The sequence below is a fragment of the Triturus cristatus genome, chromosome 11 (genome assembly GCF_964204655.1).
Source record: "Triturus cristatus chromosome 11, aTriCri1.1, whole genome shotgun sequence".
Classification (NCBI taxonomy): Eukaryota; Metazoa; Chordata; class Amphibia; order Caudata; family Salamandridae; genus Triturus; species Triturus cristatus.
This window is the reverse complement of record NC_140594.1, coordinates 752,370,510-752,395,891: the sequence shown is the minus strand read 5'-3', so window position 1 is coordinate 752,395,891 and position 25,382 is coordinate 752,370,510.

The following is a 25,382-nucleotide window of genomic DNA, read 5'->3' as shown; positions in this document are numbered from 1 at the left end:
AAGAGTTAAGACAGTAGCTATGAGGCCAGAGTAAGAGTCCAAGACCTTAACCATTAGGCCAGAGTAAGAGTTAAGACAGTAGCTATGAGGCCAGAGTAAGAGTTAAGACAGTAGCTATGAGGCCAGAGTAAGAGTTAAGACAGTAGCTATGAGGCCAGAGTAAGAGTCCAAGACCTTAACCATTAGGCCAGAGTAAGAGTTAAGAAAGTAGCTATGAGGCCAGAGTAAGAGTCCAAGACCTTAACCATTAGGCCAGAGTAAGAGTTAAGACAGTAGCTATGAGTCCAGAGTAAGAGTTAAGACAGTAGCTATGAGGCCAGAGTAAGAGTTAAAACAGTAGCTATGAGGCCAGAGTAAGAGTCCAAGACCTTAACCATTAGACCAGAGTAAGAGTTAAGACAGTAGCTATTAGGCCAGAGGAAGCGGTAAGACAGTAGCTATGAGGCCAGAGTAAGAGTTAAGACAGTAGCTATGAGGCCAGAGTAAGAGTTAAGCCAGTAGCTATGAGGCCAGATTAAGAGTCCAAGACCTTAACCATTAGGCCAGAGTAAGTGTTAAGACAGTAGCTATTAGGCCAGAGTAAGAGTTAAGACAGTAGCTATGAGGCCAGAGTAAGAGTTAAGACAGTAGCTATTAGGCCAGAGTAAGAGTTAAGACAGTAGCTATTAGGCCAGAGTAAGAGTTAAGACAGTAGCTATGAGGCCAGAGTAAGAGTTAAGACAGTAGCTATTAGAACAGAGTAAGAGTTAAGACAGTAGCAATGAGGCCAGAGTAAGAGTCCAAGACCTTAACCATTAGGCCAGAGTAAGAGTTAAGACAGTAGCTATGAGTCCAGAGTAAGAGTTAAGACAGTAGCTATTAGGCCAGAGTAAGAGTTAAGACAGTAGCTATGATGCCAGAGTAAGAGTTAAGACAGTAGCTATGAGGCCAGAGTAAGAGTCCAAGACCTTAACCATTAGGCCAGAGTAAGAGTTAAGACAGTAGCTATGAGGCCAGAGTAAGAGTTAAGACAGTAGCTATGAGGCCAGAGTAAGAGTCCAAGACCTTAACCATTAGGCCAGAGTCAGAGTTAAGACAGTAGCTATGAGGCCAGAGTAAGAGTTAAGACAGTAGCTATTAGGCCAGAGTAAGAGTTAAGACAGTAGCTATGAGGCCAGAGTAAGAGTTAAGACAGTAGCTATGAGGCCAGAGTAAGAGTCCAAGACCTTAACCATTAGGAAAGAGTAAGAGTTAAGACAGTAGCTATGAGGCCAGAGTAAGAGTTCAGACAGTAGCTATGAGGCCAGAGTAACAGTTAAGACAGTAGCTATTAGGCCAGAGTAAGAGTTAAGACAGTAGCTATTAGGCCAGAGTAAGAGTCCAAGACCTTAACCATTAGGCCAGAGTAAGAGTTAAGACAGTAGCTATGAGGCCAGAGTAAGAGTCCAAGACCTTAACCATTAGGCCAGAGTAAGAGTTAAGACAGTAGCTATGAGGCCAGAGTAAGAGTCCAAGACCTTAACCATTAGGCCAGAGTAAGAGTTTAGACAGTAGCTATTAGGCCAGAGTAAGAGTTAAGACAGTAGCTATGAGGCCAGAGTAAGAGTCCAAGACCTTAACCATAAGGCCAGAGTAAGAGTTAAGACAGTAGCTATTAGGCCAGAGTAATAGTTAAGACAGTAGCTATTAGGCCAGAGTAAGAGTTAAGACAGTAGCTATGAGGCCAGAGTAAGAGTTAAGACAGTAGCTATGAGGCCAGAGTAAGAGTTAAGACAGTAGCTATGGGGCCAGAGTAAGAGTTAAGACAGTAGCTATTAGGCCAGAGTAAGAGTCCAAGACCTTAACCATTAGGCCAGAGTAAGAGTTAAGACAGTAGCTATGAGGCCAGAGTAAGAGTCCAAGACCTTAACCATTAGGCCAGAGTAAGAGTTAAAACAGTAGCTATGAGGCCAGAGTAAGAGTCCAAGACCTTAACCATTAGGCCAGAGTAACAGTTAAGACAGTAGCTATGAGGCCAGAGTAAGAGTCCAAGACCTTAACCATTAGGCCATAGTAAGAGTTAAGACAGTAGCTATGAGGCCAGAGTAAGAGTTAAGACAGTAGCTATGAGGCCAGAGTAACAGTTAAGACAGTAGCTATGAGGCCAGAGTAAGAATTAAGACAGTAGCTATTAGGCCAGAGTAAGAGTTAAGACAGTAGCTATGAGGCCAGAGTAAGAGTTAAGACAGTAGCTATTAGGCCAGAGTAAGAGTCCAAGACCTTAACCATTAGGCCAGAGTAAGAGTTAAGACAGTAGCTATGAGGCCAGAGTAAGAGTTAAGACAGTAGCTATTAGGCCAGAGTAAGAGTCCAAGACCTTAACCATTAGACCAGAGTAAGAGTTAAGACAGTAGCTATGAGGCCAGAGTAAGAGTTAAGACAGTAGCTATGAGGCCAGAGTAAGAGTCCAAGACCTTAACCATTAGGCCAGAGTAAGAGTTAAGACAGTAGCTATGAGGCCAGAGTAAGAGTCCAAGACCTTAACCATTAGGCCAGAGTAAGAGTTAAGACAGTAGCTATGAGGCCAGAGTAAGAGTTAAGACAGTAGCTATGAGGCCAGAGTAAGAGTTAAGACAGTAGCTATGAGGCCAGAGTAAGAGTTAAGACAGTAGCTATGAGGCCAGAGTAAGAGTCCAAGACCTTAACCATTAGGCCAGAGTAAGAGTTAAGACAGTAGCTATGAGGCCAGAGTAAGAGTTAAGACAGTAGCTATGAGGCCAGAGTAAGAGTTAAGACAGTAGCTATGAGGCCAGAGTAAGAGTCCAAGACCTTAACCATTAGGCCAGAGTAAGAGTTAAAAAGTAGCTATGAGGCCAGAGTAAGAGTCCAAGACCTTAACCATTAGGCCAGAGTAAGAGTTAAGACAGTAGCTATGAGTCCAGAGTAAGAGTTAAGACAGTAGCTATGAGGCCAGAGTAAGAGTTAAAACAGTAGCTATGAGGCCAGAGTAAGAGTCCAAGACCTTAACCATTAGACCAGAGTAAGAGTTAAGACAGTAGCTATTAGGCCAGAGGAAGCGTTAAGACAGTAGCTATGAGGCCAGAGTAAGAGTTAAGACAGTAGCTATGAGGCCAGAGTAAGAGTTAAGCCAGTAGCTATGAGGCCAGATTAAGAGTCCAAGACCTTAACCATTAGGCCAGAGTAAGTGTTAAGACAGTAGCTATTAGGCCAGAGTAAGAGTTAAGACAGTAGCTATGAGGCCAGAGTAAGAGTTAAGACAGTAGCTATTAGGCCAGAGTAAGAGTTAAGACAGTAGCTATTAGGCCAGAGTAAGAGTTAAGACAGTAGCTATGAGGCCAGAGTAAGAGTCCAAGACCTTAACCATTAGGCCAGAGTAAGAGTTAAGACAGTAGCTATGAGGCCAGAGTAAGAGTTAAGACAGTAGCTATGAGGCCAGAGTAAGAGTTAAGACAGTAGCTATTAGGCCAGAGTAAGAGTTAAGACAGTAGCTATTAGGCCAGAGTAAGAGTTAAGACAGTAGCTATGAGGCCAGAGTAAGAGTTAAGACAGTAGCTATTAGGCCAGAGTAAGAGTTAAGACAGTAGCTATGAGGCCAGAGTAAGAGTCCAAGACCTTAACCATTATGCCAGAGTAAGAGTTAAGACAGTAGCTATGAGGCCAGAGGAAGAGTTAAGACAGTAGCTATGAGGCCAGAGTAAGAGTTAAGACAGTAGGTATTAGGCCAGAGTAAGAGTTAAGACAGTAGCTATGAGGCCAGAGTAAGAGTTAAGACAGTAGCCATGAGGCCAGAGTAAGAGTTAAGACAGTAGCTATGAGGCCAGAGTAAGAGTCCAAGACCTTAACCATTAGGCCAGAGTAAGAGTTAAGACAGTAGCTAGGAGGCCAGAGTAAGAGTTAAGACAGTAGCTATTAGGCCAGAGTAAGAGTTAAGACAGTAGCTATTAGGCCAGAGTAAGAGTTAAAACAGTAGATATGAGGCCAGAGTAAGAGTTAAGACAGTAGCTATTAGGCCAGAGTAAGAGTTAAGACAGTAGCTATTAGGCCAGAGTAAGAGTTAAGACAGTAGCTATGAGGCCAGAGTAAGAGTTAAGACAGTAGCAATGAGGCCAGAGTAAGAGTCCAAGACCTTAACCATTAGGCCAGAGTAAGAGTTAAGACAGTAGCTATGAGGCCAGAGTAAGAGTTAAGACAGTAGCTATGAGGCCAGAGTGAGAGTTAAGACAGTAGCTATTAGGCCAGAGTAAGAGTTAAGACAGTAGCTATGAGGCCAGAGTAAGAGTTAAGACAGTAGCTATTAGAACAGAGTAAGAGTTAAGACAGTAGCAATGAGGCCAGAGTAAGAGTCCAAGACCTTAACCATTAGGCCAGAGTAAGAGTTAAGATAGTAGCTATGAGTCCAGAGTAAGAGTTAAGACAGTAGCTATTAGGCCAGAGTAAGAGTTAAGACAGTAGCTATGAGTCCAGAGTAAGAGTTAAGACAGTAGCTATGAGGCCAGAGTAAGAGTTAAAACAGTAGCTATGAGGCCAGAGTAAGAGTCCAAGACCTTAACCATTAGACCAGAGTAAGAGTTAAGACAGTAGCTATTAGGCCAGAGGAAGCGTTAAGACAGTAGCTATGAGGCCAGAGTAAGAGTTAAGACAGTAGCTATGAGGCCAGAGTAAGAGTTAAGCCAGTAGCTATGAGGCCAGATTAAGAGTCCAAGACCTTAACCATTAGGCCAGAGTAAGTGTTAAGACAGTAGCTATTAGGCCAGAGTAAGAGTTAAGACAGTAGCTATGAGGCCAGAGTAAGAGTTAAGACAGTAGCTATTAGGCCAGAGTAAGAGTTAAGACAGTAGCTATTAGGCCAGAGTAAGAGTTAAGACAGTAGCTATGAGGCCAGAGTAAGAGTCCAAGACCTTAACCATTAGGCCAGAGTAAGAGTTAAGACAGTAGCTATGAGGCCAGAGTAAGAGTTAAGACAGTAGCTATGAGGCCAGAGTAAGAGTTAAGACAGTAGCTATTAGGCCAGAGTAAGAGTTAAGACAGTAGCTATTAGGCCAGAGTAAGAGTTAAGACAGTAGCTATGAGGCCAGAGTAAGAGTTAAGACAGTAGCTATTAGGCCAGAGTAAGAGTTAAGACAGTAGCTATGAGGCCAGAGTAAGAGTCCAAGACTTTAACCATTATGCCAGAGTAAGAGTTAAGACAGTAGCTATGAGGCCAGAGGAAGAGTTAAGACAGTAGCTATGAGGCCAGAGTAAGAGTTAAGACAGTAGGTATTAGGCCAGAGTAAGAGTTAAGACAGTAGCTATGAGGCCAGAGTAAGAGTTAAGACAGTAGCCATGAGGCCAGAGTAAGAGTTAAGACAGTAGCTATGAGGCCAGAGTAAGAGTCCAAGACCTTAACCATTAGGCCAGAGTAAGAGTTAAGACAGTAGCTAGGAGGCCAGAGTAAGAGTTAAGACAGTAGCTATTAGGCCAGAGTAAGAGTTAAGACAGTAGCTATTAGGCCAGAGTAAGAGTTAAAACAGTAGATATGAGGCCAGAGTAAGAGTTAAGACAGTAGCTATTAGGCCAGAGTAAGAGTTAAGACAGTAGCTATTAGGCCAGAGTAAGAGTTAAGACAGTAGCTATGAGGCCAGAGTAAGAGTTAAGACAGTAGCAATGAGGCCAGAGTAAGAGTCCAAGACCTTAACCATTAGGCCAGAGTAAGAGTTAAGACAGTAGCTATGAGGCCAGAGTAAGAGTTAAGACAGTAGCTATGAGGCCAGAGTGAGAGTTAAGACAGTAGCTATTAGGCCAGAGTAAGAGTTAAGACAGTAGCTATGAGGCCAGAGTAAGAGTTAAGACAGTAGCTATTAGAACAGAGTAAGAGTTAAGACAGTAGCAATGAGGCCAGAGTAAGAGTCCAAGACCTTAACCATTAGGCCAGAGTAAGAGTTAAGACAGTAGCTATGAGTCCAGAGTAAGAGTTAAGACAGTAGCTATTAGGCCAGAGTAAGAGTTAAGACAGTAGCTATGATGCCAGAGTAAGAGTTAAGACAGTAGCTATGAGGCCAGAGTAAGAGTCCAAGACCTTAACCATTAGGCCAGAGTAAGAGTTAAGACAGTAGCTATGAGGCCAGAGTAAGAGTTAAGACAGTAGCTATGAGGCCAGAGTAAGAGTCCAAGACCTTAACCATTAGGCCAGAGTCAGAGTTAAGACAGTAGCTATGAGGCCAGAGTAAGAGTTAAGACAGTAGCTATTAGGCCAGAGTAAGAGTTAAGACAGTAGCTATGAGGCCAGAGTAAGAGTTAAGACAGTAGCTATGAGGCCAGAGTAAGAGTCCAAGACCTTAACCATTAGGAAAGAGTAAGAGTTAAGACAGTAGCTATGAGGCCAGAGTAAGAGTTCAGACAGTAGCTATGAGGCCAGAGTAACAGTTAAGACAGTAGCTATTAGGCCAGAGTAAGAGTTAAGACAGTAGCTATTAGGCCAGAGTAAGAGTCCAAGACCTTAACCATTAGGCCAGAGTAAGAGTTAAGACAGTAGCTATGAGGCCAGAGTAAGAGTCCAAGACCTTAACCATTAGGCCAGAGTAAGAGTTAAGACAGTAGCTATGAGGCCAGAGTAAGAGTTAAGACAGTAGCTATTAGGCCAGCGTAAGAGTTAAGACAGTAGCTATGAGGCCAGAGTAAGAGTTAAGACAGTAGCTATGAGGCCAGAGTAAGAGTCCAAGACCTTAACCATTAGGCCAGAGTAAGAGTTAAGACAGTAGCTATGAGGCTAGAGTAAGAGTTAAGACAGTAGCTATTAGGCCAGCGTAAGAGTTAAGACAGTAGCTATGAGGCCAGAGTAAGAGTTAAGACAGTAGCTATTAGGCCAGAGTAAGAGTTATGACAGTAGCTATGAGGCCAGAGTAAGAGTTAAGACAGTAGCTATTAGGCCAGAGTAAGAGTTAAGACAGTAGCTATGAGGCCAGAGTAAGAGTCCAAGACCTTAACCATTAGGCCAGAGTAAGAGTTAAGACAGTAGCTATGAGGCCAGAGTAAGAGTCCAAGACCTTAACCATTAGGCCAGAGTAAGAGTTAAGACAGTAGATATGAGGCCAGAGTAAGAGTTAAGACAGTAGCTATGAGGCCAGAGTAAGAGTTAAGACAGTAGCTATGGGGCCAGAGTAAGAGTCCAAGACCTTAACCATTAGGCCAGAGTAAGAGTTAATACAGTAGCTATGAGGCCAGAGTAAGAGTTAAGACAGTAGCTATGAGGCCAGAGTAAGAGTCCAAGACCTTAACCATTAGGCCAGAGTAAGAGTTAAGACAGTAGCTATGAGGCCAGAGTAAGAGTTAAGACAGTAGCTATGAGGCCAGAGTAAGAGTCCAAGACCTTAACCATTAGGCCAGAGTCAGAGTTAAGACAGTAGCTATGAGGCCAGAGTAAGAGTTAAGACAGTAGCTATTAGGCCAGAGTAAGAGTTAAGACAGTAGCTATGAGGCCAGAGTAAGAGTTAAGACAGTAGCTATGAGGCCAGAGTAAGAGTCCAAGACCTTAACCATTAGGAAAGAGTAAGAGTTAAGACAGTAGCTATGAGGCCAGAGTAAGAGTTCAGACAGTAGCTATGAGGCCAGAGTAACAGTTAAGACAGTAGCTATTAGGCCAGAGTAAGAGTTAAGACAGTAGCTATTAGGCCAGAGTAAGAGTCCAAGACCTTAACCATTAGGCCAGTGTAAGAGTTAAGACAGTAGCTATGAGGCCAGAGTAAGAGTCCAAGACCTTAACCATTAGGCCAGAGTAAGAGTTAAGACAGTAGCTATGAGGCCAGAGTAAGAGTTAAGACAGTAGCTATTAGGCCAGCGTAAGAGTTAAGACAGTAGCTATGAGGCCAGAGTAAGAGTTAAGACAGTAGCTATGAGGCCAGAGTAAGAGTCCAAGACCTTAACCATTAGGCCAGAGTAAGAGTTAAGACAGTAGCTATGAGGCTAGAGTAAGAGTTAAGACAGTAGCTATTAGGCCAGCGTAAGAGTTAAGACAGTAGCTATGAGGCCAGAGTAAGAGTTAAGACAGTAGCTATTAGGCCAGAGTAAGAGTTATGACAGTAGCTATGAGGCCAGAGTAAGAGTTAAGACAGTAGCTATTAGGCCAGAGTAAGAGTTAAGACAGTAGCTATGAGGCCAGAGTAAGAGTTAAGACAGTAGGTATTAGGCCAGAGTAAGAGTTAAGACAGTAGCTATGAGGCCAGAGTAAGAGTTAAGACAGTAGCCATGAGGCCAGAGTGAGAGTTAAGACAGTAGCTATGAGGCCAGAGTAAGAGTCCAAGACCTTAACCATTAGGCCAGAGTAAGAGTTAAGACAGCAGCTAGGAGGCCAGAGTAAGAGTTAAGACAGTAGCTATTAGGCCAGAGTAAGAGTTAAGACAGTAGCTATTAGGCCAGAGTAAGAGTTAAAACAGTAGATATGAGGCCAGAGTAAGAGTTAAGACAGTAGCTATTAGGCCAGAGTAAGAGTTAAGACAGTAGCTATTAGGCCAGAGTAAGAGTTAAGACAGTAGCTATGAGGCCAGAGTAAGAGTTAAGACAGTAGCAATGAGGCCAGAGTAAGAGTCCAAGACCTTAACCATTAGGCCAGAGTAAGAGTTAAGACAGTAGCTATGAGGCCAGAGTAAGAGTTAAGACAGTAGCTATGAGGCCAGAGTGAGAGTTAAGACAGTAGCTATTAGGCCAGAGTAAGAGTTAAGACAGTAGCTATGAGGCCAGAGTAAGAGTTAAGACAGTAGCTATTAGAACAGAGTAAGAGTTAAGACAGTAGCAATGAGGCCAGAGTAAGAGTCCAAGACCTTAACCATTAGGCCAGAGTAAGAGTTAAGACAGTAGCTATGAGTCCAGAGTAAGAGTTAAGACAGTAGCTATTAGGCCAGAGTAAGAGTTAAGACTGTAGCTATGATGCCAGAGTAAGAGTTAAGACAGTAGCTATGAGGCCAGAGTAAGAGTCCAAGACCTTAACCATTAGGCCAGAGTAAGAGTTAAGACAGTAGCTATGAGGCCAGAGTAAGAGTTAAGACAGTAGCTATGAGGCCAGAGTAAGAGTCCAAGACCTTAACCATTAGGCCAGAGTCAGAGTTAAGACAGTAGCTATGAGGCCAGAGTAAGAGTTAAGACAGTAGCTATTAGGCCAGAGTAAGAGTTAAGACAGTAGCTATGAGGCCAGAGTAAGAGTTAAGACAGTAGCTATGAGGCCAGAGTAAGAGTCCAAGACCTTAACCATTAGGAAAGAGTAAGAGTTAAGACAGTAGCTATGAGGCCAGAGTAAGAGTTCAGACAGTAGCTATGAGGCCAGAGTAACAGTTAAGACAGTAGCTATTAGGCCAGAGTAAGAGTTAAGACAGTAGCTATTAGGCCAGAGTAAGAGTCCAAGACCTTAACCATTAGGCCAGAGTAAGAGTTAAGACAGTAGCTATGAGGCCAGAGTAAGAGTCCAAGACCTTAACCATTAGGCCAGAGTAAGAGTTAAGACAGTAGCTATGAGGCCAGAGTAAGAGTTAAGACAGTAGCTATTAGGCCAGCGTAAGAGTTAAGACAGTAGCTATGAGGCCAGAGTAAGAGTTAAGACAGTAGCTATGAGGCCAGAGTAAGAGTCCAAGACCTTAACCATTAGGCCAGAGTAAGAGTTAAGACAGTAGCTATGAGGCTAGAGTAAGAGTTAAGACAGTAGCTATTAGGCCAGCTTAAGAGTTAAGACAGTAGCTATGAGGCCAGAGTAAGAGTTAAGACAGTAGCTATTAGGCCAGAGTAAGAGTTATGACAGTAGCTATGAGGCCAGAGTAAGAGTTAAGACAGTAGCTATTAGGCCAGAGTAAGAGTTAAGACAGTAGCTATGAGGCCAGAGTAAGAGTCCAAGACCTTAACCATTAGGCCAGAGTAAGAGTTAAGACAGTAGCTATGAGGCCAGAGTAAGAGTCCAAGACCTTAACCATTAGGCCAGAGTAAGAGTTAAGACAGTAGATATGAGGCCAGAGTAAGAGTTAAGACAGTAGCTATGAGGCCAGAGTAAGAGTTAAGACAGTAGCTATGGGGCCAGAGTAAGAGTCCAAGACCTTAACCATTAGGCCAGAGTAAGAGTTAATACAGTAGCTATGAGGCCAGAGTAAGAGTTAAGACAGTAGCTATGAGGCCAGAGTAAGAGTCCAAGACCTTAACCATTAGGCCAGAGTAAGAGTTAAGACAGTAGCTATGAGGCCAGAGTAAGAGTTAAGACAGTAGCTATGAGGCCAGAGTAAGAGTCCAAGACCTTAACCATTAGGCCAGAGTCAGAGTTAAGACAGTAGCTATGAGGCCAGAGTAAGAGTTAAGACAGTAGCTATTAGGCCAGAGTAAGAGTTAAGACAGTAGCTATGAGGCCAGAGTAAGAGTTAAGACAGTAGCTATGAGGCCAGAGTAAGAGTCCAAGACCTTAACCATTAGGAAAGAGTAAGAGTTAAGACAGTAGCTATGAGGCCAGAGTAAGAGTTCAGACAGTAGCTATGAGGCCAGAGTAACAGTTAAGACAGTAGCTATTAGGCCAGAGTAAGAGTTAAGACAGTAGCTATTAGGCCAGAGTAAGAGTCCAAGACCTTAACCATTAGGCCAGAGTAAGAGTTAAGACAGTAGCTATGAGGCCAGAGTAAGAGTCCAAGACCTTAACCATTAGGCCAGAGTAAGAGTTAAGACAGTAGCTATGAGGCCAGAGTAAGAGTTAAGACAGTAGCTATTAGGCCAGCGTAAGAGTTAAGACAGTAGCTATGAGGCCAGAGTAAGAGTTAAGACAGTAGCTATGAGGCCAGAGTAAGAGTCCAAGACCTTAACCATTAGGCCAGAGTAAGAGTTAAGACAGTAGCTATGAGGCCAGAGTAAGAGTTAAGACAGTAGCTATTAGGCCAGCGTAAGAGTTAAGACAGTAGCTATGAGGCCAGAGTAAGAGTTAAGACAGTAGCTATTAGGCCAGAGTAAGAGTTATGACAGTAGCTATGAGGCCAGAGTAAGAGTTAAGACAGTAGCTATTAGGCCAGAGTAAGAGTTAAGACAGTAGCTATGAGGCCAGAGTAAGAGTCCAAGACCTTAACCATTAGGCCAGAGTAAGAGTTAAGACAGTAGCTATGAGGCCAGAGTAAGAGTCCAAGACCTTAACCATTAGGCCAGAGTAAGAGTTAAGACAGTAGATATGAGGCCAGAGTAAGAGTTAAGACAGTAGCTATGAGGCCAGAGTAAGAGTTAAGACAGTAGCTATGGGGCCAGAGTAAGAGTCCAAGACCTTAACCATTAGGCCAGAGTAAGAGTTAATACAGTAGCTATGAGGCCAGAGTAAGAGTTAAGACAGTAGCTATGAGGCCAGAGTAAGAGTCCAAGACCTTAACCATTAGGCCAGAGTAAGAGTTAAGACAGTAGCTATGAGGCCAGAGTAAGAGTTAAGACAGTAGCTATGAGGCCAGAGTAAGAGTCCAAGACCTTAACCATTAGGCCAGAGTCAGAGTTAAGACAGTAGCTATGAGGCCAGAGTAAGAGTTAAGACAGTAGCTATTAGGCCAGAGTAAGAGTTAAGACAGTAGCTATGAGGCCAGAGTAAGAGTTAAGACAGTAGCTATGAGGCCAGAGTAAGAGTTAAGACAGTAGCTATGAGGCCAGAATAAGAGTCCAAGACCTTAACCATTAGGCCAGAGTAAAAGTTAAGACAGTAGCTGTGAGGCCAGAGTAAGAGTTAAGACAGTAGCTATGAGGCCAGGGTAAGAGTCCAAGACCTTAACCATTAGGCCAGAGTAAGAGTAAAAACAGTAGCTATGAGGCCAGAGTAAGAGTCCAAGACCTTAACCATTAGGCCAGAGTAACAGTTAAGACAGTAGCTATGAGGCCAGAGTAAGAGTCCAAGACCTTAACCATTAGACCATAGTAAGAGTTAAGACAGTAGCTATGAGGCCAGAGTAAGAGTTAAGACAGTAGCTATGAGGCCAGAGTAAGAGTTAAGACAGTAGCTATGAGGCCAGAGTAAGAGTTAAGACAGTAGCTATTAGGCCAGAGTAAGAGTCCAAGACATTAACCATTAGGCCAGAGTAAGAGTTAAGACAGTAGCTATGAGGCCAGAGTAAGAGTCCAAGACCTTAACCATTAGGCCAGATTAAGAGTTAAAACAGTAGCTATGAGGCCAGAGTAAGAGTCCAAGACCTTAACCATTAGGCCAGAGTAAGAGTTAAGACAGTAGCTATTAGGCCAGAGTAAGAGTTAAGACAGTAGCTATTAGGCCAGAGTAAGAGTTAAGACAGTAGCTATTAGGCCAGAGTAAGAGTTAAGACAGTAGCTATGAGGCCAGAGTAAGAGTTAAGACAGTAGCTATGAGGCCAGAGTAAGAGTCCAAGACCTTAACCATTAGGCCAGAGTAAGAGTTAAGACAGTGGCTATTAGGCCAGAGTAAGAGTTAAGACAGTAGCTATGAGGCCAGAGTAAGAGTTAAGACAGTAGCTATGAGGCCAGAGTAAGAGTTAAGACAGTAGCTATTAGGCCAGAGTAAGAGTTAAGACAGTAGCTATTAGGCCAGAGTCAGAGTTAAGACAGTAGCTATGAGGCCAGAGTAAGAGTCCAAGACCTTAACCATTAGGCCAGAGTAAGAGTTTAGACAGTAGCTATTAGGCCAGAGTAAGAGTTAAGACAGTAGCTATGAGGCCAGAGTAAGAGTCCAAGACCTTAACCATAAGGCCAGAGTAAGAGTTAAGACAGTAGCTATTAGGCCAGAGTAAGAGTTAAGACAGTAGCTATGAGGCCAGAGTAAGAGTTAAGACAGTAGCAATGAGGCCAGAGTAAGAGTTAAGACAGTAGCTATGAGGCCAGAGTAAGAGTTAAGACAGTAGCTATTAGGCCAGAGTAAGAGTCCAAGACCTTAACCATTAGGCCAGAGTAAGAGTTAAAACAGTAGCTATGAGGCCAGAGTAAGAGTCCAAGACCTTAACCATTAGGCCAGAGTAACAGTTAAGACAGTAGCTATGAGGCCAGAGTAAGAGTCCAAGACCTTAACCATTAGGCCAGAGTAACAGTTAAGACAGTAGCCATGAGGCCAGAGTAAGAGTCCAAGACCTTAACCATTAGGCCATAGTAAGAGTTAAGACAGTAGCTATGAGGCCAGAGTAAGAGTTAAGACAGTAGCTATGAGACCAGAGTAACAGTTAAGACAGTAGCTATGAGGCCAGAGTAAGAGTTAAGACAGTAGCTATTAGGCCAGAGTAAGAGTTAAGACAGTAGCTATGAGGCCAGAGTAAGAGTTAAGACAGTAGCTATTAGGCCAGAGTAAGAGTCCAAGACCTTAACCATTAGGCCAGAGTAAGAGTTAAGACAGTAGCTATGAGGCCAGAGTAAGAGTTAAGACAGTAGCTATTAGGCCAGAGTAAGAGTCCAAGACCTTAACCATTAGGCCAGAGTAAGAGTTAAGACAGTAGCTATGAGGCCAGAGTAAGAGTTAAGACAGTAGCTATGAGGCCAGAGTAAGAGTTAAGCCAGTAGCTATGAGGCCAGATTAAGAGTCCAAGACCTTAACCATTAGGCCAGAGTAAGTGTTAAGACAGTAGCTATTAGGCCAGAGTAAGAGTTAAGACAGTAGCTATGAGGCCAGAGTAAGAGTTAAGACAGTAGCTATTAGGCCAGAGTAAGAGTTAAGACAGTAGCTATTAGGCCAGAGTAAGAGTTAAGACAGTAGCTATGAGGCCAGAGTAAGAGTCCAAGACCTTAACCATTAGGCCAGAGTAAGAGTTAAGACAGTAGCTATGAGGCCAGAGTAAGAGTTAAGACAGTAGCTATGAGGCCAGAGTAAGAGTTAAGACAGTAGCTATTAGGCCAGTGTAAGAGTTAAGACAGTAGCTATGAGGCCAGAGTAAGAGTTAAGACAGTAGCTATTAGGCCAGAGTAAGAGTTAAGACAGTAGCTATGAGGCCAGAGTAAGAGTTAAGACAGTAGCTATGAGGCCAGAGTAAGAGTTAAGACAGTAGCTAGGAGGCCAGAGTAAGAGTCCAAGACCTTAACCATTAGGCCAGAGTAAGAGTTAAGACAGTAGCTATTAGGCCAGAGTAAGAGTTAAGACAGTAGCTATGAGGCAAGAGTAAGAGTTAAGACAGTAGCTATGAGGCCAGAGTAAGAGTTAAGACAGTAGCTATTAGGCCAGAGTAAGAGTTAAGACAGTAGCTATGAGGTCAGAGTAAGAGTTAAGTCAGTAGCTATGAGGCCAGAGTAAGCGTTAAGACAGTAGCTATGAGGCCAGAGTAAGAGTTAAGACAGTAGCTATGAGGCCAGAGTAAGAGTCCAAGACATTAACCATTAGGCCAGAGTAATAGTTAAGACAGTAGCTATTAGGCCAGAGTAAGAGTTAAGACAGTAGCTATGAGGCCAGAGTAAGAGTTAAGACAGTAGCTATGAGGCCAGAGTAAGAGTCCAATACCTTAACTATTAGGCCAGAGTAAGAGTTAAGACAGTAGCTATGAGGCCAGAGTAAGATTTAAGACAGTAGCTATGAGGCCAGAGTAAGAGTCCAAGACCTTAACCATTAGGCCAGAGTAAGAGTTAAGACAGTAGCTATGAGGCCAGAGTAAGAGTTAAGACAGTAGCTATGAGGCCAGAGTAAGAGTTAAGACAGTAGCTATGAGGCCAGAGTAAGAGCTAAGACAGTAGCTATGAGGCCAGAGAAAGAGTCCAAGACCTTAACCATTAGGCCAGAGTAAGAGTTAAGACAGTAGCTATGAGGCCAGAGTAAGAGTTAAGACAACAGCTATGGGGCCAGAGTAAGAGTTAAGACAGTAGCTATGAGGCCAGAGTAAGAGTTAAGACAGTAGCTATGAGGCCAGAGTAAGAGTCCAAGACCTTAACCATTAGGCCAGAGTAAGAGTTAAGACAGTATCTATGAGGCCAGAGTAAGAGTTAAGACAGTAGCTATTAGGCCAGAGTAAGAGTTAAGACAGTAGCTATGAGGCCAGAGTAAGAGTTAAGACAGTAGCTATGAGGCCAGAGTAAGAGTTAAGACAGTAGCTATGAGGCCAGAGTAAGAGTCCAAGACCTTAACCATTAGGCCAGAGTAAAAGTTAAGACAGTAGCTGTGAGGCCAGAGTAAGAGTTAAGACAGTAGCTATGAGGCCAGGGTAAGAGTTAAGACAGTAGCTATGAGGCCAGAGTAAGAGTCCAAGACCTTAACCATTAGGCCAGAGTAACAGTTAAGACAGTAGCTATGAGGCCAGAGTAAGAGTTCAGACAGTAGCTATGAGGCCAGAGTAAGAATTAAGACAGTAGCTATTAGGCCAGAGTAAGAGTTAAGACAGTAGCTATTAGGCCAGAGTAAGAGTTAAGACAGTAGCTATGAGGCCAGAGTAAGAGTTAAGACAGTAGCTATTAGGCCAGAGTAAGAGTTAAGACATTAGCTATGAGGCCAGAGTAAGAGTCCAAGACCTTAACCATTAGGCCAGAGTAAGAGTTAAGACAGTAGCTATTAGGCCAGAGTAAGAGTTAAGACAGTAGCTATGAGGCCAGAGTAAGAGTCCAAGACCTTAACCATTAGGCCAGAGTAAGAGTTTAGACAGTAGCTATTAGGCCAGAGTAAGAGTTAAGACAGTAGCTATGAGGCCAGAGTAAGAGTCCAAGACCTTAACCATAAGGCCAGAGTAAGAGTTAAGACAGTAGCTATTAGGCCAGAGTAAGAGTTAAGACAGTAGCTATTAGGCCAGAGTAAGAGTTAAGACAGTAGCTATGAGGCCAGAGTAAGAGTTAAGACAGTAGCTATGAGGCCAGAGTAAGAGTTAAGACAGTAGCTATGAGGCCAGAGTAAGAGTTAAGACAGTAGCTATTAGGCCAGAGTAAGAGTCCAAGACCTTAACCATTAGGCCAGAGTAAGAGTTAAGACAGTAGCTATGAGGCCAGAGTAAGAGTCCAAGACCTTAACCATTAGGCCAGAGTAAGAGTTAAAACAGTAGCTATGAGGCCAGAGTAAGAGTCCAAGACCTTAACCATTAGGCCAGAGTAACAGTTAAGACAGTAGCTATGAGGCCAGAGTAAGAGTCCAAGACCTTAACCATTAGGCCATAGTAAGAGTTAAGACAGTAGCTATGAGGCCAGAGTAAGAGTTAAGACAGTAGCTATGAGGCCAGAGTAACAGTTAAGACAGTAGCTATGAGGCCAGAGTAAGAGTTAAGACAGTAGCTATTAGGCCAGAGTAAGAGTTAAGACAGTAGCTATGAGACCAGAGTAAGAGTTAAGACAGTAGCTATTAGGCCAGAGTAAGAGTCCAAGACCTTAACCATTAGGCCAGAGTAAGAGTTAAGACAGTAGCTATGAGGCCAGAGTAAGAGTTAAGACAGTAGCTATTAGGCCAGAGTAAGAGTCCAAGACCTTAACCATTAGGCCAGAGTAAGAGTTAAGACAGTAGCTATGAGGCCAGAGTAAGAGTTAAGACAGAAGCTATGAGGCCAGAGTAAGAGTCCAAGACCTTAACCATTAGGCCAGAGTAAGAGTTAAGACAGTAGCTATGAGGCCAGAGTAAGAGTCCAAGACCTTAACCATTAGGCCAGAGTAAGAGTTAAGACAGTAGCTATGAGGCCAGAGTAAGAGTTAAGACAGTAGCTATGAGGCCAGAGTAAGAGTTAAGACAGTAGCTATGAGGCCAGAGTAAGAGTCCAAGACCTTAACCATTAGGCCAGAGTAAGAGTTAAGACAGTAGCTATGAGGCCAGAGTAAGAGTCCAAGACCTTAACCATTAGGCCAGAGTAAGAGTTAAGACAGTAGCTATGAGGCCAGAGTAAGAGTTAAGACAGTAGTTATGAGGCCAGGGTAAGAGTTAAGACAGTAGCTATGAGGCCAGAGTAAGAGTCCAAGACCTTAACCATTAGGCCAGAGTAACAGTTAAGACAGTAGCTATGAGGCCAGAGTAAGAGTTCAGACAGTAGCTATGAGGCCAGAGTAAGAATTAAGACAGTAGCTATTAGGCCAGAGTAAGAGTTAAGACAGTAGCTATTAGGCCAGAGTAAGAGTTAAGACAGTAGCTATGAGGCCAGAGTAAGAGTTAAGACAGTAGCTATTAGGCCAGAGTAAGAGTTAAGACATTAGCTATGAGGCCAGAGTAAGAGTCCAAGACCTTAACCATTAGGCCAGAGTAAGAGTTAAGACAGTAGCTATTAGGCCAGAGTAAGAGTTAAGACAGTAGCTATGAGGCCAGAGTAAGAGTCCAAGACCTTAACCATTAGGCCAGAGTAAGAGTTTAGACAGTAGCTATTAGGCCAGAGTAAGAGTTAAGACAGTAGCTATGAGGCCAGAGTAAGAGTCCAAGACCTTAACCATAAGGCCAGAGTAAGAGTTAAGACAGTAGCTATTAGGCCAGAGTAAGAGTTAAGACAGTAGCTATTAGGCCAGAGTAAGAGTTAAGACAGTAGCTATGAGGCCAGAGTAAGAGTTAAGACAGTAGCTATGAGGCCAGAGTAAGAGTTAAGACAGTAGCTATGAGGCCAGAGTAAGAGTTAAGACAGTAGCTATTAGGCCAGAGTAAGAGTCCAAGACCTTAACCATTAGGCCAGAGTAAGAGTTAAGACAGTAGCTATGAGGCCAGAGTAAGAGTCCAAGACCTTAACCATTAGGCCAGAGTAAGAGTTAAAACAGTAGCTATGAGGCCAGAGTAAGAGTCCAAGACCTTAACCATTAGGCCAGAGTAACAGTTAAGACAGTAGCTATGAGGCCAGAGTAAGAGTCCAAGACCTTAACCATTAGGCCATAGTAAGAGTTAAGACAGTAGCTATGAGGCCAGAGTAAGAGTTAAGACAGTAGCTATGAGGCCAGAGTAACAGTTAAGACAGTAGCTATGAGGCCAGAGTAAGAGTTAAGACAGTAGCTATTAGGCCAGAGTAAGAGTTAAGACAGTAGCTATGAGGCCAGAGTAAGAGTCCAAGACCTTAACCATTAGGCCAGAGTAAGAGTTAAGACAGTAGCTATGAGGCCAGAGTAAGAGTTAAGACAGTAGCTATTAGGCCAGAGTAAGAGTCCAAGACCTTAACCATTAGGCCAGAGTAAGAGTTAAGACAGTAGCTATGAGGCCAGAGTAAGAGTTAAGACAGTAGCTATGAGGCCAGAGTAAGAGTTAAGCCAGTAGCTATGAGGCCAGATTAAGAGTCCAAGACCTTAACCATTAGGCCAGAGTAAGTGTTAAGACAGTAGCTATTAGGCCAGAGTAAGAGTTAAGACAGTAGCTATGAGGCCAGAGTAAGAGTTAAGACAGTAGCTATTAGGCCAGAGTAAGAGTTAAGACAGTAGCTATTAGGCCAGAGTAAGAGTTAAGACAGTAGCTATGAGGCCAGAGTAAGAGTCCAAGACCTTAACCATTAGGCCAGAGTAAGAGTTAAGACAGTAGCTATGAGGCCAGAGTAAGAGTTAAGACAGTAGCTATGAGGCCAGAGTAAGAGTTAAGACAGTAGCTATTAGGCCAGTGTAAGAGTTAAGACAGTAGCTATGAGGCCAGAGTAAGAGTTAAGACAGTAGCTATTAGGCCAGAGTAAGAGTTAAGACAGTAGCTATGAGGCCAGAGTAAGAGTTAAGACAGTAGCTATGAGGCCAGAGTAAGAGTTAAGACAGTAGCTAGGAGGCCAGAGTAAGAGTCCAAGACCTTAACCATTAGGCCAGAGTAAGAGTTAAGACAGTAGCTATTAGGCCAGAGTAAGAGTTAAGACAGTAGCTATGAGGCAAGAGTAAGAGTTAAGACAGTAGCTATGAGGCCAGAGTAAGAGTTAAGACAGTAGCTATTAGGCCAGAGTAAGAGTTAAGACAGTAGCTATGAGGTCAGAGTAAGAGTTAAGTCAGTAGCTATGAGGCCAGAGTAAGCGTTAAGACAGTAGCTATGAGGCCAGAGTAAGAGTTAAGACAGTAGCTATGAGGCCAGAGTAAGAGTCCAAGACATTAACCATTAGGCCAGAGTAATAGTTAAGACAGTAGCTATTAGGCCAGAGTAAGAGTTAAGACAGTAGCTATGAGGCCAGAGTAAGAGTTAAGACAGTAGCTATGAGGCCAGAGTAAGAGTCCAATACCTTAACTATTAGGCCAGAGTAAGAGTTAAGACAGTAGCTATGAGGCCAGAGTAAGATTTAAGACAGTAGCTATGAGGCCAGAGTAAGAGTCCAAGACCTTAACCATTAGGCCAGAGTAAGAGTTAAGACAGTAGCTATGAGGCCAGAGTAAGAGTTAAGACAGTAGCTATGAGGCCAGAGTAAGAGTTAAGACAGTAGCTATGAGGCCAGAGTAAGAGCTAAGACAGTAGCTATGAGGCCAGAGAAAGAGTCCAAGACCTTAACCATTAGGCCAGAGTAAGAGTTAAGACAGTAGCTATGAGGCCAGAGTAAGAGTTAAGACAACAGCTATGGGGCCAGAGTAAGAGTTAAGACAGTAGCTATGAGGCCAGAGTAAGAGTTAAGACAGTAGCTATGAGGCCAGAGTAAGAGTCCAAGACCTTAACCATTAGGCCAGAGTAAGAGTTAAGACAGTATCTATGAGGCCAGAGTAAGAGTTAAGACAGTAGCTATTAGGCCAGAGTAAGAGTTAAGACAGTAGCTATGAGGCCAGAGTAAGAGTTAAGACAGTAGCTATGAGGCCAGAGTAAGAGTTAAGACAGTAGCTATGAGGCCAGAGTAAGAGTCCAAGACCTTAACCATTAGGCCAGAGTAAAAGTTAAGACAGTAGCTGTGAGGCCAGAGTAAGAGTTAAGACAGTAGCTATGAGGCCAGGGTAAGAGTTAAGACAGTAGCTATGAGGCCAGAGTAAGAGTCCAAGACCTTAACCATTAGGCCAGAGTAACAGTTAAGACAGTAGCTATGAGGCCAGAGTAAGAGTTCAGACAGTAGCTATGAGGCCAGAGTAAGAATTAAGACAGTAGCTATTAGGCCAGAGTAAGAGTTAAGACAGTAGCTATTAGGCCAGAGTAAGAGTTAAGACAGTAGCTATGAGGCCAGAGTAAGAGTTAAGACAGTAGCTATTAGGCCAGAGTAAGAGTTAAGACATTAGCTATGAGGCCAGAGTAAGAGTCCAAGACCTTAACCATTAGGCCAGAGTAAGAGTTAAGACAGTAGCTATTAGGCCAGAGTAAGAGTTAAGACAGTAGCTATGAGGCCAGAGTAAGAGTCCAAGACCTTAACCATTAGGCCAGAGTAAGAGTTTAGACAGTAGCTATTAGGCCAGAGTAAGAGTTAAGACAGTAGCTATGAGGCCAGAGTAAGAGTCCAAGACCTTAACCATAAGGCCAGAGTAAGAGTTAAGACAGTAGCTATTAGGCCAGAGTAAGAGTTAAGACAGTAGCTATTAGGCCAGAGTAAGAGTTAAGACAGTAGCTATGAGGCCAGAGTAAGAGTTAAGACAGTAGCTATGAGGCCAGAGTAAGAGTTAAGACAGTAGCTATGAGGCCAGAGTAAGAGTTAAGACAGTAGCTATTAGGCCAGAGTAAGAGTCCAAGACCTTAACCATTAGGCCAGAGTAAGAGTTAAGACAGTAGCTATGAGGCCAGAGTAAGAGTCCAAGACCTTAACCATTAGGCCAGAGTAAGAGTTAAAACAGTAGCTATGAGGCCAGAGTAAGAGTCCAAGACCTTAACCATTAGGCCAGAGTAACAGTTAAGACAGTAGCTATGAGGCCAGAGTAAGAGTCCAAGACCTTAACCATTAGGCCATAGTAAGAGTTAAGACAGTAGCTATGAGGCCAGAGTAAGAGTTAAGACAGTAGCTATGAGGCCAGAGTAACAGTTAAGACAGTAGCTATGAGGCCAGAGTAAGAGTTAAGACAGTAGCTATTAGGCCAGAGTAAGAGTTAAGACAGTAGCTATGAGGCCAGAGTAAGAGTTAAGACAGTAGCTATGAGGCCAGAGTAAGAGTTAAGACAGTAGCTATGAGGCCAGAGTAAGAGCTAAGACAGTAGCTATGAGGCCAGAGAAAGAGTCCAAGACCTTAACCATTAGGCCAGAGTAAGAGTTAAGACAGTAGCTATGAGGCCAGAGTAAGAGTTAAGACAACAGCTATGGGGCCAGAGTAAGAGTTAAGACAGTAGCTATGAGGCCAGAGTAAGAGTTAAGACAGTAGCTATGAGGCCAGAGTAAGAGTCCAAGACCTTAACCATTAGGCCAGAGTAAGAGTTAAGACAGTATCTATGAGGCCAGAGTAAGAGTTAAGACAGTAGCTATTAGGCCAGAGTAAGAGTTAAGACAGTAGCTATGAGGCCAGAGTAAGAGTTAAGACAGTAGCTATGAGGCCAGAGTAAGAGTTAAGACAGTAGCTATGAGGCCAGAGTAAGAGTCCAAGACCTTAACCATTAGGCCAGAGTAAAAGTTAAGACAGTAGCTGTGAGGCCAGAGTAAGAGTTAAGACAGTAGCTATGAGGCCAGGGTAAGAGTTAAGACAGTAGCTATGAGGCCAGAGTAAGAGTCCAAGACCTTAACCATTAGGCCAGAGTAACAGTTAAGACAGTAGCTATGAGGCCAGAGTAAGAGTTCAGACAGTAGCTATGAGGCCAGAGTAAGAATTAAGACAGTAGCTATTAGGCCAGAGTAAGAGTTAAGACAGTAGCTATTAGGCCAGAGTAAGAGTTAAGACAGTAGCTATGAGGCCAGAGTAAGAGTTAAGACAGTAGCTATTAGGCCAGAGTAAGAGTTAAGACATTAGCTATGAGGCCAGAGTAAGAGTCCAAGACCTTAACCATTAGGCCAGAGTAAGAGTTAAGACAGTAGCTATTAGGCCAGAGTAAGAGTTAAGACAGTAGCTATGAGGCCAGAGTAAGAGTCCAAGACCTTAACCATTAGGCCAGAGTAAGAGTTTAGACAGTAGCTATTAGGCCAGAGTAAGAGTTAAGACAGTAGCTATGAGGCCAGAGTAAGAGTCCAAGACCTTAACCATAAGGCCAGAGTAAGAGTTAAGACAGTAGCTATTAGGCCAGAGTAAGAGTTAAGACAGTAGCTATTAGGCCAGAGTAAGAGTTAAGACAGTAGCTATGAGGCCAGAGTAAGAGTTAAGACAGTAGCTATGAGGCCAGAGTAAGAGTTAAGACAGTAGCTATGAGGCCAGAGTAAGAGTTAAGACAGTAGCTATTAGGCCAGAGTAAGAGTCCAAGACCTTAACCATTAGGCCAGAGTAAGAGTTAAGACAGTAGCTATGAGGCCAGAGTAAGAGTCCAAGACCTTAACCATTAGGCCAGAGTAAGAGTTAAAACAGTAGCTATGAGGCCAGAGTAAGAGTCCAAGACCTTAACCATTAGGCCAGAGTAACAGTTAAGACAGTAGCTATGAGGCCAGAGTAAGAGTCCAAGACCTTAACCATTAGGCCATAGTAAGAGTTAAGACAGTAGCTATGAGGCCAGAGTAAGAGTTAAGACAGTAGCTATGAGGCCAGAGTAACAGTTAAGACAGTAGCTATGAGGCCAGAGTAAGAGTTAAGACAGTAGCTATTAGGCCAGAGTAAGAGTTAAGACAGTAGCTATGAGGCCAGAGTAAGAGTTAAGACAGTAGCTATTAGGCCAGAGTAAGAGTCCAAGACCTTAACCATTAGGCCAGAGTAAGAGTTAAGACAGTAGCTATGAGGCCAGAGTAAGAGTTAAGACAGTAGCTATGAGGCCAGAGTAAGAGTCCAAGACCTTAACCATTAGGCCAGAGTAAGAGTTAAGACAGTAGCTATGAGGCCAGAGTAAGAGTCCAAGACCTTAACCATTAGGCCAGAGTAAGAGTTAAGACAGTAGCTATGAGGCCAGAGTAAGAGTTAAGACAGTAGCTATGAGGCCAGAGTAAGAGTTAAGACAGTAGCTATGAGGCCAGAGTAAGAGTTAAGACAGTAGCTATGAGGCCAGAGTAAGAGTCCAAGACCTTAACCATTAGGCCAGAGTAAGAGTTAAGACAGTAGCTATGAGGCCAGAGTAAGAGTCCAAGACCTTAACCATTAGGCCAGAGTAAGAGTTAAGACAGTAGCTATGAGGCCAGAGTAAGAGTTAAGACAGTAGTTATGAGGCCAGGGTAAGAGTTAAGACAGTAGCTATGAGGCCAGAGTAAGAGTCCAAGACCTTAACCATTAGGCCAGAGTAACAGTTAAGACAGTAGCTATGAGGCCAGAGTAAGAGTTCAGACAGTAGCTATGAGGCCAGAGTAAGAATTAAGACAGTAGCTATTAGGCCAGAGTAAGAGTTAAGACAGTAGCTATTAGGCCAGAGTAAGAGTTAAGACAGTAGCTATGAGGCCAGAGTAAGAGTTAAGACAGTAGCTATTAGGCCAGAGTAAGAGTTAAGACATTAGCTATGAGGCCAGAGTAAGAGTCCAAGACCTTAACCATTAGGCCAGAGTAAGAGTTAAGACAGTAGCTATTAGGCCAGAGTAAGAGTTAAGACAGTAGCTATGAGGCCAGAGTAAGAGTCCAAGACCTTAACCATTAGGCCAGAGTAAGAGTTTAGACAGTAGCTATTAGGCCAGAGTAAGAGTTAAGACAGTAGCTATGAGGCCAGAGTAAGAGTCCAAGACCTTAACCATAAGGCCAGTGTAAGAGTTAAGACAGTAGCTATTAGGCCAGAGTAAGAGTTAAGACAGTAGCTATTAGGCCAGAGTAAGAGTTAAGACAGTAGCTATGAGGCCAGAGTAAGAGTTAAGACAGTAGCTATGAGGCCAGAGTAAGAGTTAAGACAGTAGCTATGAGGCCAGAGTAAGAGTTAAGACAGTAGCTATTAGGCCAGAGTAAGAGTCCAAGACCTTAACCATTAGGCCAGAGTAAGAGTTAAGACAGTAGCTATGAGGCCAGAGTAAGAGTCCAAGACCTTAACCATTAGGCCAGAGTAAGAGTTAAAACAGTAGCTATGAGGCCAGAGTAAGAGTCCAAGACCTTAACCATTAGGCCAGAGTAACAGTTAAGACAGTAGCTATGAGGCCAGAGTAAGAGTCCAAGACCTTAACCATTAGGCCATAGTAAGAGTTAAGACAGTAGCTATGAGGCCAGAGTAAGAGTTAAGACAGTAGCTGTGAGGCCAGAGTAACAGTTAAGACAGTAGCTATGAGGCCAGAGTAAGAGTTAAGACAGTAGCTATTAGGCCAGAGTAAGAGTTAAGACAGTAGCTATGAGGCCAGAGTAAGAGTTAAGACAGTAGCTATTAGGCCAGAGTAAGAGTCCAAGACCTTAACCATTAGGCCAGAGTAAGAGTTAAGACAGTAGCTATGAGGCCAGAGTAAGAGTTAAGACAGTAGCTATTAGGCCAGAGTAAGAGTCCAAGACCTTAACCATTAGGCCAGAGTAAGAGTTAAGACAGTAGCTATGAGGCCAGAGTAAGAGTTAAGACAGTAGCTATGAGGCCAGAGTAAGAGTCCAAGACCTTAACCATTAGGCCAGAGTAAGAGTTAAGACAGTAGCTATGAGGCCAGAGTAAGAGTCCAAGACCTTAACCATTAGGCCAGAGTAAGAGTTAAGACAGTAGCTATGAGGCCAGAGTAAGAGTTAAGACAGTAGCTATGAGGCCAGAGTAAGAGTTAAGACAGTAGCTATGAGGCCAGAGTAAGAGTTAAGACAGTAGCTATGAGGCCAGAGTAAGAGTCCAAGACCTTAACCATTAGGCCAGAGTAAGAGTTAAGACAGTAGCTATGAGGCCAGAGTAAGAGTCCAAGACCTTAACCATTAGGCCAGAGTAAGAGTTAAGACAGTAGCTATGAGGCCAGAGTAAGAGTTAAGACAGTAGCTATGAGGCCAGAGTAAGAGTTAAGACAGTAGCTATGAGGCCAGAGTAAGAGTCCAAGACCTTAACCATTAGGCCAGAGTAAGAGTTAAGACAGTAGCTATGAGGCCAGAGTAAGAGTTAAGACAGTAGCTATGAGGCCAGAGTAAGAGTTAAGACAGTAGCTATGAGTCCAGAGTAAGAGTTAAGACAGTAGCTATGAGGCCAGAGTAAGAGTTAAAACAGTAGCTATGAGGCCAGAGTAAGAGTCCAAGACCTTAACCATTAGACCAGAGTAAGAGTTAAGACAGTAGCTATTAGGCCAGAGGAAGCGTTAAGACAGTAGCTATGAGGCCAGAGTAAGAGTTAAGACAGTAGCTATGAGGCCAGAGTAAGAGTTAAGCCAGTAGCTATGAGGCCAGATTAAGAGTCCAAGACCTTAACCATTAGGCCAGGGTAAGTGTTAAGACAGTAGCTATTAGGCCAGAGTAAGAGTTAAGACAGTAGCTATGAGGCCAGAGTAAGAGTTAAGACAGTAGCTATTAGGCCAGAGTAAGAGTTAAGACAGTAGCTATTAGGCCAGAGTAAGAGTTAAGACAGTAGCTATGAGGCCAGAGTAAGAGTCCAAGACCTTAACCATTAGGCCAGAGTAAGAGTTAAGACAGTAGCTATGAGGCCAGAGAAAGAGTTAAGACAGTAGCTATGGGGCCAGAGTAAGAGTTAAGACAGTAGCTATTAGGCCAGTGTAAGAGTTAAGACAGTAGCTATGA